Source organism: Nelumbo nucifera, chromosome 1, assembly GCF_055504915.1.
Source record: "Nelumbo nucifera cultivar China Antique chromosome 1, China Antique-T2T, whole genome shotgun sequence".
Taxonomy (NCBI): Eukaryota; Viridiplantae; Streptophyta; class Magnoliopsida; order Proteales; family Nelumbonaceae; genus Nelumbo; species Nelumbo nucifera.
In genome coordinates this window covers 54,303,491-54,318,452 of record NC_142649.1, presented here as the reverse complement: position 1 = coordinate 54,318,452, position 14,962 = coordinate 54,303,491, and positions in this window count along the sequence as shown.

Genomic DNA, 14,962 nt, shown 5'->3' with positions numbered 1-14,962 from the left:
AGATTTGAGACTAAGCACTCATGATTACAAAATCCATGGTCTCACTTAACCATCGATTTACTTAAGTGACTTGATCATTTGTTTTCATTTTAATATATGTATGTGTATAATAAATAATGTAAAAGGTAATATTTACAAAATTTAAATCATAATGACAAATTTTCAACCATATATTAATATATTTTGATAATCTACGTATTGAATTGCTCAATTTAATCAATAAAGATAATATAAGTTTTAAAGTATACATTATCATTGTTGAAAATCAAGTTTTTGAAGGACATGTTTCATTTTTTTTTTCTAAAAGGACGAGAGTAAGGAAAGAATAGGTTCCACGGGGACCCTAGAACCGACCTTTACTGAGTAGGTCCAGTTCTAAAAACTTGGAATCAACCCCTATAAGGTAGGTTCTAAGTTTTTCCATGAAACCGAGCTGAACCGACCCATGCTCACCCCTAGGACAAATAATACTTCAATTAACTACAAACACACTAACAAGTACGACAAAACAAGAATAAACCAACATAAGAAAATCAAACCCTATTTATTTATTTATGCTTTTATCACATATATTTTTTGTTTTTTACTTAATTTAGTTCCTGACGATTGCAAATTATGCGCCTATTCATGGAAGAGTTCAAGTTAACCACCCTCTCCAACTTTGGCATTAGGACAAAATAAGAAATAAACAAAAACGACTGTTTCTTGGCATGAATTCAATGCATGAGACTAACTATTAACTAAACACATATAACCTAAACAATGATAAAAGTGTTTCAAACTGCTAATCAATCACTAACTAAACAGATAGAAAAATAGAATAGTATCATTATCAAACGTAGCAACAATTCCAATCAACTGATTAGCAGATTGATTGGAAGAATGCAAAAAATGAATGAGATCCAAAGTCCTATGTTTTTTTTTTTTAATTCACGTGGAGGCTCAATCCCAAAGTAGATGTAAATAGAACAATATAAAGCCATCATTATGAGAGAAAAACCATTTCAAAAACTAAGAGAATGATAAAAAATAATGTGGTTTGACCTATGAGTTTAAATCAAATTTATGTATCAGTTAAAATAAGAACATGAGAAAACCATAGTTGGATTGGGTCGATGCTAAGAACTTATAGGAGTTAGTTTGGGAAACCAACTCTATTAGTTCCTTCTCCCCTAGATATAATTCTAAGCTTATCAAAGGATAATGAAGGAAAAGTGAATCAAACCGGGATTCTAATATGGTCAAAATAGGTCCAAAGGGGTCATACTGGGATTCTAATCCAATGGTGGGTATTCTAGGTAAAAGATCGAAGGGTTGAGATGGGTTTGAGCATGAAGAGTGGTTTTACGTGTGTGGGCTAGTGAAATGATCTTTTTAGATGAATGGACAAACATGGGTAGTTTTTTGTTAAAATTGGGCTTTGTGGGGGTTTTTGGACATCTTGTATTGAATGGTGGGGTTAGATTGGCCCAATTGGGCCCAGATTGGGTAGATTTGGAAAGGTAGTAGTTTGGTCAATCTAGAGCTTCGGAATGGAATCTGTGTAAATGAGGGGTAAACAAGGGCATTTTGGTTGGATTTTTATAGGTGGGTATTTTGGGGTTTGGGATCTGGTGCAAATGTTTGATTGGTTCAGGAGGGTCAAGATTGTGGGAATTTGAGTTTATAAGAGGGTCCAAAATGGAATCTCGACTCAATGGAGAGGTAAATGGGAGAACTTTGGGTTGTAACTTTGTGGGGAGGTATTTTGGTTTGTCTGGAATTCAATGATGTGGTTTGATTGATGTAGAAATGTTAGGAGAAAAAGGATTTGGGTTACATGTGTTTAGGTTAAGGAGATAACTCAAAATGGAATCTTGGTTTGACAAGAGGTTAAATGGAGGAATCCTAGGTTAAAATTTCATGGATAAGCATTTTAGAAGGTCTTGGGTTTGATCGTGGTTTCTGATATAGGGTCAAAGTGTAAATGGGGGTTGATTAGGGCCTTCAAATTGGTATTAGGAAAATTTAATAGTGGATTTTAGGGCTTTTGGGCTGAAAGTTAGGGTTTTTGGATGCTTTAGAAAGATTTAAAGGGTCTGATTGGGTGTTTTGAATGAATTGGGGGTTTTGGCAGCGGGTTGAGCAAAAATTGGGTGCTGACACACGTGGTGTCACATGTCAATGGATTGTAATGAAACGTTAATGGATACTAATGACAAGGGAGCTATTAGACAATTGTTAGAAACTTTAAGGGTACTTTAAGACAATATGTAAATAGTAGGAGTAGAGTTAGTCAAATTGCTTAACCATAGGGGTAGTTTAAGAAATTTACCCTTCTCTCAATTCCTCCTTTGACAATCTTACCACTAAGGGTGTCAATGGACCGGTTATGGATTGAACCCCATCTAGTCCAAAATCAATTTGGACGGATAGGACGAATCAACAAGACATATTGGATTGGACCAATATAGTCCAAAATATTTATTAGATTGGATTAGACCTGGTCCATCCATAATAAATTTATATCGGATTGGGTTGAATTAAGCCAACATCTGGTACATTGATATAATATAAGAATATAGGTGTTAATGAACCAGGTTTGGGTTGAAACCAATCTAAATCCAAACGACTTTGAACAGATTGGTCGGCCCAGACATTGAATTGGGCTGGTCCAAAATATTCATTGGAATGGATTGGACTTGGTTTATTTATAATGGACTTACATTGGATTGGATTGGATTGAACCAAATCCAGTCCAATTGACACCCTATTTGCCACATAAGGAACATATGATAGCATTTTTATCCTCCATATCATGCCAATATCCATACTTTCATGCTGGATCCTTTAATTGAGCTTTATTTTTAATGTTAGAAGTGTTTCAATTTCCCTCCTGATTTTCCATTATCTAATATAAATAAAACCAATGAGCAAATGAACAATGAGTCAATGGCAACAACTAATGAATAAATTAATTAACAAACACTAATAAATAGTAAATAATATAACATTTTCTTAGAATTGTGAAATTTGATTCACATTCACTAGTGATACATCATACATGAATCAAAACATCAAGTGATCAACATATCAAGATAATATTAAAAAGGCTAATATAAATACAAAATCATTGACACACATAATACATGCAAGAAAAATATAAGAGGGGAGTGATATGTATGATAAGTCCAACATGTAAGTCATTGTCCATTTATTTATTTTTTGCTACTTGCTACTTGTTAGTAAACAAAATTAATACATACTCCAAAAGAATAATAAGTGAAAGTTCGGAACAACCCTTGTTTTTTTTTACAAAACATGTGAGGAACAGTGGATGGAGAACTTGTTTTTCTACACATAATAGGTGAAGAACATTTTACACAAAACAAGTAAAAACAAGGTGTTTTTTCCACAAGAAATGCCCTTATTTTTTCACACAAGAATGAAAAGAAAATGTGTTCAATTAAGAAGAGGAAGAGGTTTGAAAGAAAAAAAAAGAAAATAATGAAGAGAAAAAATAAATGTAGTGGATTAAAACAAGGGGGCAAAACCCTTGTTTTTGCATTCAAATTGAAGAGAAGAAAAAAATAAAAGAAGGGATGGATGTCTATACTCTAGGGCTAAAGAAGAAGAAGAAGAAGAAGAAGAAGAAGAAAACAAAAAAAACATACTTGATAGTTCCGTGGTTGGTTTGGTCGTCTAGACTTGGACATTGGACTTTGGGCAGAGAGCCGATTGAGAAGAAGAAGAAGAAGAAAGTGAAGAAATAAAAAATAAAAATATATATGTACCTGGACCTCAAGCTAGATGACTTGGAGCTAGAGTTTCATTATCAACAGAGTACCTAACTCCCATTTCACATCAGCAGAGTTTCATTATCTTCTTTTTCCATCAACGTTGTTATTATTTCCTAATAAGAATATTAATAATTTATTACAATGTTATTAAGTTTGATAATTCTTCCAAGTTAATACCATATGGCCTACTAAGAAGTCAAACTCACTTCAGAAATATTAAATTCAATAAAACTAATCAAGGTCCCTAGAATATAGTGTAAGTCGTGGAAAATCACATGAATACTAACATTTGTTACATATTTTCTAGTTGAACATAATTGGGTTGTAGTGTACATCAATAATAAAGGAAGAACTATTAATTTCCATATATGGTGCTTATCCACACAAACAATCCTCTAAGAGAAACTTATTAAATCAAAGTAGAAGATCTAAATTATTAATCTGGAATGAGGATATTTTCTATAGTTTAATAAGTACAAGTTAACAATAAACAAAAAATGGGGATTACTCACCCTTATATTAAGAACTTCCGATCTGTTCCTCCAAAACTTGCCTTTATCACATACAAATAGGGATGGCAATTTCGTGGGATTTTTCAGGTATCTAACCCGACCCGACCTTAATAGGATCCGTTTATCAAAACTCTATAGGGTTTGGGTATTGATTATATGGTATCCGATACCCGATACCTGGTTTGTTTGACATAGGTACCCATTCCCAATACCCAATTATAAACCCGACACCTGGTTAATAATCATTTTTATGTTGTGACTATTGTTGGACGTTGGTTTTGTCTTTTTCTAGAATAAAACCTCTAGTTTGTTTTATTTTTTTTCTTGATAAATATGAAACATCTGGTTCGTTGCCTTTTCCAGGATGAACTCGAGAAATTATTTGAATTAATGAGGCTTATTATTTTATTAATCTCTATTTCTTCACCAAAAGAAATATTAATCTCTATTTTTAGACCAAAATTAGTGACAATAATATTTGTTTCTAGACCAGAATCAGTGACAGTAATTATTTGAATTAAGAATGATTATTAATCTATGTTTGCAAACTAGAATCGTTCTCCATGTATTCATCTTTACATGGAGATATCATGGATTGGTTGGTCTGCTAGCAATCCATAATTCCACATTATGTGCTAATAGATAAATTTTTATATTTTTTTTTGTTGTAAATTAAATTTCTATATTTCATAGTATTGAATATGTGTTTATGTCATTGTTTTTTTCATGGTGTGAAAATTATAATTTATAATTTTATATTGTTTATATTAATAATAAATGGTGGTAGTTTTTTATGAAAACTTTTAATTTCTAGGTTATTCTAAATATGACATCACATTGAAATGGAAAACTTATCACACCATGATGATGGAGAGAAATTGTCACACCATGTAACAGGGAAATCTTCACACCAAGAAACCACTGATCTATCCCAAAATGAGGATTGCAGTCACATACCCACTCTATTATGTCATTATTTTGCACAATATTCAAGTGCAACTATTGGTCATGTACCTCCTACATCAAGTCACACTTTTAGTCTAGTCGCAGGTCCTACAACTACTTTGACCAATCAACATACTAAATAAATCAAATTAATTAACAGTGAAGTTTGAAAACATATGCAAGAGATAACAAAAGATGGAAAAGATTTGGCTATTTGTATTTATTGTAAGATTCATTTTAAAGGCTACTAGTAAGCATGGAACCAAGAATTTGCATAATCACTTATTCCATTATCCAAAAAAGAACAATGAGGATATCGAGACTTGTTTGAAGCGAAAAAAATAAATTGTGGTGGAAAAGAAAAATGATGGAAATGTGCAATTTGGCAACTTTACATTTGACACAGAAGTATCTAGGAAGGAGCTCACATGTGTCCTTATCTTACATGAGTATCCTCTTTCTATTGTTAACCACATTTGTTTTAGGTGATTTGTTGCTAGCCTTCACCTTCTTTTTAAGATGGTTTCTCACATTACCATCAAGTAGGACATCATTAAAATTTATAACATTGAGAAGGAAATGTTACAAAATGTTTTATGAGAAAATGTAAGCCGAATTGCAGTGACAATTGATATGTGAACTTCTAACTAGAAGAAGGGTTACATGAGTATCACAACTCACTTTATTGATGATAATTGGGTGTTGCAGAGGGGTCTGGATGTAGTAGGCATGTTAGGTAAGCACAATGTGTGAGCACGTAATAATTGTGTGACACATGTCCCAGTTGATGTGCCTTTCATCCAAAGGTTTTTGTTCCATTTGATAGAAATTATCCATTATTTTATTATCTATGTCAAAATAGTTAAAAAATAAAAAACAAAAAAAAAGGAAAATGTAAATGAGTCTCAATTCCCAACACGTTTAGGTTTTTCTTTTTCATTGTTTTTATTTTTAATTATTTCGACAGATAATAAAATAATGGATAATTTCTGTCTAACGGAGCAAAACCGTTTGGATGAGAGGCACATTAACTGGGACATGTGTCACACAGCTATTATGTGCTCACTTATTGTGCAATCTAACGTGCCTATTACATCCGGACCCGTTGCAGAACCGTATTTTGAGATAACACATTTCTTATGTTTTTAAATATTCATGGTATACTATTTTTTAATTACTTTCATATTCAAGCATTTTTTCTTTATAATTGAATATGAAATTTATTTTGTTTATGTTACAAACTTAGGTTTGTGTATATTCATGCACCTTACATAATGGTGGTGCTTGGTGATAAGTTAATGAAGGGTTTAACATCATGGCACATGGAGACAAAATTGTCAACCATTATTATAGATAATTGCTATTTAAATGATGGGATGATTAATATAATTGTTGACCATCTATTTCAGCATTGTTTAATTAATAGAAGTGTTGTTCACATGTGATGTTGTGCCCACATTATCAACCTAGTTGTGAAGAATGGATTGGAAGTTATAGAAGACGTCATTGAGAAATTTGTGATAGTGTTGCATATTGGTCAGCTATTTCATATATGGTTGAAAATTTTGAGGAAATAGTTCATCAAATGAAACTTAGTTGTTCTAAGAAGTTGATTCTTGGTTGTAAAACTCGTTGGAACTTTACTTATTTGATGCTTTAAACAACCTTAGAATATAAGGATGTTTTTCTTAGATTGAAACTTAGGGAGAGACATTACTCTTGTATGCCTTCTAAAGAAGAATGGAACATGGTTAAGAATATTTTTGGGGAGCTTATGCTTTTTTATAATGTTACTGAGTTATTTTCTAGTTCAAAGTATACAAATTCAAATGTTACTTTGTCAAAATTTGTGAGGTTAGGGAGGATTTGTGTAAGTGGATGACATTTTCAAATGAAATGATCAATGAAATGGTAAGAAAAATGTTTGAAAAGTTTGACAAATATTATAGTATTGTACACATTGTTACATCAGTTGCAGTTATTTTGGACCCTAGGTATAAATTGAAAGTTGTGGAGTTCTACTTCCTATCTATTTATAGTAATTTTGTAGCACATGAGATTGAAAATGTTAGAAAGACATGTTGTGACTTGTTTCAAGAGTATAAATTTAGAGCCATTCAATTGATGGATCAACTTTAAATTTGAAAAGAAGGGGGTCTGGTGGTGATAAGGAGGAGGAAGAGGAGGGAGGCATGGCAAGGTTGGTTCAATTTCTTAACACTAGCCCTTCTTGTGTGAATGTAAAATCTGAATTAGATCATTATTTAGAGGAGCCTGTGTTGCCAGGACCCAAGAATTTGATATTCTTAATTGGTGGAAAACAAATGGGATAAAATATCCCACTTTACAAAAGATTGCCCAAGACTTCCTAGTTATCCCAGTTTCTATAGTTGCACCTGAATCGGCTTTTAGTACTGGTGAGAAGGTAGTTTTCTTCATCGAAGTAGGCTTTACCTAGATACTTTGGAGGTTTTGATGTGCTTACAAAATTAGTTATGGAGTGAAATGGAAGCTAACAACTATATATTATTCTTATTTTTAAAATAGTATATGTAATAGTATAAAATATTAACTTTTTTCTTTCTTATTGTAAAATATTTATATATGTAGGCTTTTCTTCAGTGGTTGATTCTATGTACATGCGTTCAGTTGAGGATGATATTCCATTGGAGGATTAAAATGTAGCAAGAGTTATTGAAATACCATTTCTCTTATGTCACTTAGTTTTATTTATTTTTTTGACTTAAGACTATTTTGTTTTGTTCTTTTGTATGGAAGGATTCTATGAATATTGGTTCTTGTTGAATGTTGGTTGATGATGAAATTTTAAGAATTTTTTATATACTTAATATAGAAATTGAAGAAAAACCTAACTTGATCATATGATAATCGAGTGGGATGGGTTTAACGGGTTTGGGACGAGATAGGTTTGGGAAATTGAGAGGAATAGTTAAACGGGTTTGGGAACATAGGCAAGTTCGGAAACAAGTAGGGCAATTTGCACGGGTTCCCTACCCGTTGTCATTCCTGATTGGGCAGAGGGTTTATGCTTGAAAAATAAGGCTTGTGGAATACAAAAACAGGAGAGATGATATGTGTGTGAGTCGTATGGAAGAATTGATAAAGGGAAGAGTTTGTTTTGCTAAGTTTTGAAACCAATACGAACTGGTTTCCTAACATGTCACGTTAGTTGGAAAATAGAGAATTCTTTTGCCATGTGATCTATTGGGAGTTCTGGGTAGGGAAGGGGGAGAGAGAGAGAGAGCACTACAAAAAAATGCATATTTGTGACGTTACACAAACGACACCATAAGAGCACAAACATCATGGAAAGTTTTTATAACGTTTGCTCCTCTATCACCAAATGTAATGTCATGAAAAGTTTTTGTGACTTCAGTTATGGTGATGTTTTGCTGACGTCACTAAAATGCTTACAAGAGTTGCCTATGCGCAGATTTGGTGACATTTATTTGTTTATTTTCGTGATATTTGCTGAAATGTTAAGAAAAAGTTATCTTTTAGGGACATTTGTTTAAATGTTGCAAATAGATAAAAAAATTAAATGTTACATGGAAATAGTGATGTTTTAGTAAACTTCTAGAAAGACAATGTACATCATTACCAAATTAGAATATATTGCTTTTTGTGACGTTTAATAATAAATGTCATTAGAAACCTGTGTTGAGGAGACCTCCACCTATATGTTTGTCATGGCCCAACAAAGCTTATATTAACCTATTTTCAAATGAACTATATACATTTATTTTCAACAAAACATTCACTAAATAACATGTAATCATTCAAAATAAAAGGTAATATATATTTATAATTGAAATTTAGTATTAGAAAAAAGGTAATATATATTTATAATTGCTCACATATTAGTGCAAATGAAATTAAAAGATTACAAAAAAGAAAGAAAAATAAAATATTCATCAAAAGAGTGCCTTTCCCTTGCCCTTATCCCCCCTCTTTTAGGCACTTGAGATGGCATTGTTGTAGGCTCTTGCATATGTTACAAATGATAGAGGAATATAATATTATTTCACATTAAAATATGTGTGTAAATGAAAAATAAATCAAACTTGTGATAGGTTACTGGGTTTGGTGATGGTACTTCCAAAGTGGGATAAGAATTATCTCCATTATTAATTAGAGGGATTACTGGCTTACATCTCTGCATGTAAAAGACAAAGTGCTGAAAATGCATTGTTATTTTCATGCTAAAAGATGTGAGTAAATGAGAAATAAAACCCAACTTGTAATAACTTATTGGGTTTGGTAGTGTTACATTAAGAATGTGATGGAAATTATTTCCACCAGAACTGGAATATTTGCCAACCGAACTAGAAGTAATAGAAAAATATGAGTAAAGTATTTTTCATAAACTAAACAAAGAACCTAGGAAACATTTAAATATTTCATGGTTGCAAATCATCTGTTAGATTGATTTGTACAAAGTTCTTTAATTAAAAGAAAAAAGTAATATATGGTGCTAGCTAGCTTGTTGTTTGGATTGAGCAAAATCTTTTGATATCACTGCCTTGATTCATGGTTTTTAACAATCATGTTTTGAAGGTGCCAACTAGCTTGCTGTTTAAGTATAACTACTTGTATAGTGGAGACATGGGATCAACTCCTGCCTTTACCAAGGTTGGGGGGGAGGGGGGGGGGTTTGGGGCGGACTACTCCCTGTTGTGTAGTCCATTAGCCTACCAATAAGAAAATCATATTTCCTATTCTGAAATGTCTTCGTACCACTCTAAGCTATTTGTTTGGGGGTAGCCTACTGAGGTGTATTGCTGTTTGATGCCAAGGGAGGCGCACCACTCCCGAAACATGGTGTCGTCAAATTGCTTCCCATTGTCAGTGACAAGTATGTGGGGGAGGCCAAAGTGACAAATAATGTTCTTCCAAAAGAAGCTCTGAATTGCTCGAGCTGTGATGGTAGCTAGGGGTTCGACTTCTACCCACTTGGTGAAGTAGTCCACAGTGACGATGAGATATTTCCTGCCCCCTGTTGCCTGAGGGAAAGGGCCGAGGAGATCCATCCCCCATTTGGTGAAGGGCTAGGGGCTGCTGAGAGCCGAGAGGGTTGTGGCCGGCCGATGGCAATGGTTGGCATGTCTCTGACATTGGTCGCACCTCCGTACTAGTTCGACTGCGTCTTTGTGAAGAGTCGACCAAAAGTATCCCTGCTTTAGTGTTTTTTGGGTTGGGGCTCGGCCACCGAGGTGGTTACCGCAGATGCCTTCGTGAATTTCTCGGAGCACGTACTCACCCTCCTCCTGAAGGAGGCATCGGAGGTAAGGCAAGGTGAAGGATCTCTTGTACAACTTTCCCTCCAACAAGGTGTCGTCGGGCAGTCATTCTGTCTGTAGGAAGTCGATGATGGGGTCCATCCATGACGGTTTGGTCTCTACGGGAAGTATTTGGGCTTCTTCTATAGAGGGCCGAGGTAGCTTCTCCACGTGGACAGTGCGGCCGGGGGCTACATTCGAGGTGCTAGCCAACTTAGAAAGGGTGTCGACTCTTGTGTTTTCGGCTCATAGGACTTGTTGTAGGGAGAAGCGCTGGAAGTGGTGGGCTAGTTCTTGAACTTTGGTGAGGTACTTGGACATGCTTTGCTCTCTGGCCTCGTACTCACCGTCAACTTGGTTCACAACTAGTTGTGAGTCGTTGAAGGCTTCGACATGTAGGGCGTCGAGGTCCCTAGCAAGCTGCAAATAAGCGAGGAAGGCCTCATACTCAGCTTCGTTGTTGGATGCCGGGAAGTCGGACATTAGCGCATACTCTATGACTGCATTATCTGCGGCGAGGAGGATGAGGCCTACTCCGCTTCCTTTGGCATTGGATGAACCATTGAGAAAGGGTGTCCATTTGGGGTGAGTCTCCTTGGCTGGTGGTCCCCTTCAACATTTTCGGGTGCTCGGTGGAGGGTCTGGCTGAAGGTGCATTCTACTACGAAGTCTGCTAGGGCTTGTGCTTTGATAGCGGGCCTCGACTAGTACTATAGGTCAAATTCAGAGAGCTCGATGGCCCACTTGGTCAAGTTCCCCGAGGTCTCAGTTTGGTGAGAACAGCCCCAAGGGGCTGGTTCATCTGGACTGCTATAGTTTGAGTTTGAAAATATGGCCTGAGCTTTCTAGCCGAGACCATGAGGGCAAAGGCCAGTTTCTCCACCTCGAGATACCTGGTTCTGGCGTCGCAGAGGACCTTGCTGATGTAGTATATTGGTTTCTGTATTCTATCTTCTTTTATCAGGACTGAGCTAACTACCTTGTCCCTGACCAATAGGTATAGATATAGGGTTTCTTTTGGAGCTGGTCGAGCGAGGAGGGGAGGTGAAGCAAGGTAGACCTTTAGCTCATCAAAGGCGCATTGGCATTCCTCTGTCCAATGAAAATCCTTCAACTTTTTGATGGCACGGAAGAAGGGAAGGCAGCGGTTAGTCGACTTTGACATGAAGTGGTTGAGAGCAGCTATTCGACCGGTGAGTCTCTGAGTCTCGTTCACCGACCGAGGGGATGCCATTACCAGTATGGCCTGTATCTTGTCTGGGTTATCTTCAATGCCTCTTTGTGCGACGACGAAGCCCAAAAATTTGCCCGAGGTAATGCCAAAGGCACACTTGCTGGGGTTGAGTTTCATGTTGAACATGCGCAAGGTGTCGAAGGTCTCTGCTAGGTCTGAGATGTGTGCTTCAACTTTCAAGCTCTTCACCACCATATCATCCACGTAGGCTTCAACGCACCTCCCCACCTGATTCTTAAACACCTTGTTGATGAGGCATTGGTAGGTGGCCCTTGCATTGTTGAGGCCGAATGTCATCACGTTGTAGCAGTAAGTGCCATGTTCGGTGATGAACAAGGTCTTCTCCTCGTCCTCAGAGTGCATCTTTATCTGATTGTATCCGGAGAAGGCTTCCATAAAACTAAGTAGTTCGTACCCTGTAGTGGCGTCAATGAGGTGGTCTATCATCGGCAAAGGAAAAATGTCTTTAGGGCAGACTCGGTTAAGGTCTATGAAATCTATACGGATTCACCCTTTTCCATTAGCATTCTTTACCAAAACCACGTTTGACAATCAGTTAGGGTTGTATACCTCTCGGATGAAGCCAACGTCGAGTAGCTTGCCAACTTCCTCTCCTATGGCCTTCCAACACTTCGGTGCAAAGTTACTCTTCTTTTGTCGAATTGGCCTAGAGCTCGGGTCCATGCTCAGCCTGTGAGTGATGACCGAAGGGTCAATTCCGGGCATGTTAGCTGAAGACCAAGCAAGGGCGTCGACATTAGTTTTGTGGAAACTTACCTGTTCGGATAGGCTCTCTGGGGAAGGTTGGACCCGACACGAACTATCTTCTCGGGCTCGGCCTCATCTAAGGGAACCAAGATAAGGTCCTCGGCTGGTTGTCCTCGATTCGCTGGTTCCTCTATGAGGTCGAAGCCCTCTAGTGGCAATGCTTCCTCGTTATTGCCCTTTAGTGCTGCCACATAGCACTAGCGGGCTGCTTGCTAGTCCCCACGAATGACTTTGATGCTGTGCTCGGTGGGGAACTTGAGGGCGAGGTGGCATGAGGAGATGCTTGCCCTGAGGGCGTGAAGAGTCGGCTTCCCATGATTTCGTTGTAGGGTGAGCCAATCTTTACAACCAGGAACTCGTTCATCCTCGTCACCTGCCGAGGCTCGGTCCCTACTATGACAGGTAGGGTAATTTTTCCCGTCGGTCTAACCACGTTGTCGAAGAAGCCGACTAGTGGAACATTGACTGGCTGGAGGCGCTTGGGCGCTATCTTCATCTTCTTAAGGATTTGTAGAAGAGGATGTCAGCCGAGGAGCCACTGTTGACGAGAATCCTCTTGACTATAGAGTTTGCGATGACGACCGAGATCACCAGAGCGTCATCATGGGGGACTGTGACCCCCTTCAAGTCCTCGTCCATGAAGGAGAGAGTTTCTTGCTGCTTCTGCTTTTTGGGGGCAGGCCCGTGGATGCTCAACTGCCTGGCATAGGCCTTGCGGGCCGAGGCTAAGGCTTCACCCGAGGACGTGCCCCCGGCGATGATGCCGGCTATCTGTTGGTGCTAGTGCTGCTGCTGGGAGGACGAGGGAGCGTGCATAGAGATCATGGGGTCAAGGTCACGGACCTCGAGCTCTTCTTTTCTAAAGCGGTCGATGTAGGACCGCAGATTCTTTCCCTGCTTTTGCTTGATAGACATTAGTGAGACTACGCTTTTCTGGCTTCGTCTGTTGCTGATGAAGCGAGCAAGGAATAGGTTGGCAAACTGCTCCCACAAGTTGATTGACTGTGGCGGGAGGCTGGAGAACCAATGACGGGCAGCTCCCCTGAAGGTGGCCTGGAAAGTCTACCACATGAAGGTGTTGGAATACCCATTGTGTATCATGAGCGCTTTGAAACTTTCCAGGTGGTCGTCGGGGTCTGAGTTCCCGTCGTACATCTCCAGCGTGGGAGCCTTGAAGTACTGGGGGAGAGGCTCGGAGATGATATCTGGGGTGAAGGCATCCATTCTACCCGTCGGATTGCTTTGATTGGCCTAGGTGTCAGCTCGGCTCTCCTGGACTTGGCGGAGCTTGTCCTTGACGGCCCCGAGCTCGGCTCACAACTTTGTAATCCAAGGGTCGGCTAGAGCTTGCCACCTGTCCTTGTCTACACGGGCATGGTGAGGGTCGGCATTAACTTCGGAATGCTCCGAGGCGGGACCACGCGCCTCTTGTCTGGCATGACGATCATTCAAGACGTTACGGAGGTTTGAGACTAGTGCGGGCGAGGTGCGGCGTCGACCCTTGGCCCTTGAGTGGGCGCTACGACGGCTGAGGCACGACTATCTTCGGACTACGCTGGTTCTTCCTCCCTTCGGCTGGGAGGTCTCCCGTTTCTTTGCGTTGGACTGGTGGGTTGGCTGTTGCCAAACTTGGCGGGCTCGGCTCGTTGGGGGTCGGCTAGGCCGAGTGTTGGGGGCTCAACATACTCTCGTCGGCCCTAGTGGACCAGCACCTCGGCGGGGCGGTTGCCACGAGAGGACCTCTTGCGTGGGGGCAGACTTGCTCCACGTGTTGTGCGAGGTATTCCAGACGGTCAAGGACCACCTGGAACTATTCATTTGTGACCAAGTTTTGGGGGTTCTTGGCTCTTTGCACCATGGTGTCCGAAGCCTAGGAGATCTTGAGTTTGTAGTGTTTTAAGGGATTGCCTTAGTGACTTTTCCCACAGACGGTGTCAATTGTTGATGCTTGGATTAGCCGAGGGCAACAAAGTAAATTCGCTCCCAAGCTTGGGAGGAAGGCCGAAGGCTTTGAGGGTTCGGATGAGACAAGCTAAGGCCGAGGGCTGGAGGCCGAGGCGGATTGCTCCTTCAGATACTGTAGAAGGATGTCCAAAGAGGGATGAGATACGACTCCTGCAGTAGTGAATTTGCAAGGGAGGAGGTGTTAGAGGCCTCGAGTGGGGACTCGAGGCATGGACTCAGACGATCAAGTTAGTATGTTCACTAGATAAGTAGTGAGTCAGGAGCCGAGTGGTCTAGACGAGGTCTCAGATAGCGCTAAGTCCTTAAAGGAGAGAGCACTAGAGATCACAATGGTTTTGAATGCCTTACCTCGTGGGGGGTGCCTTGTATTTATAGTCAAAGATGCCAGGGGGTAGTTAGGCTCGGATGGTCCAGATGCGAGCCGTATGAGGGCTTGGCTGCGATTGGGTTTGCCTGGTT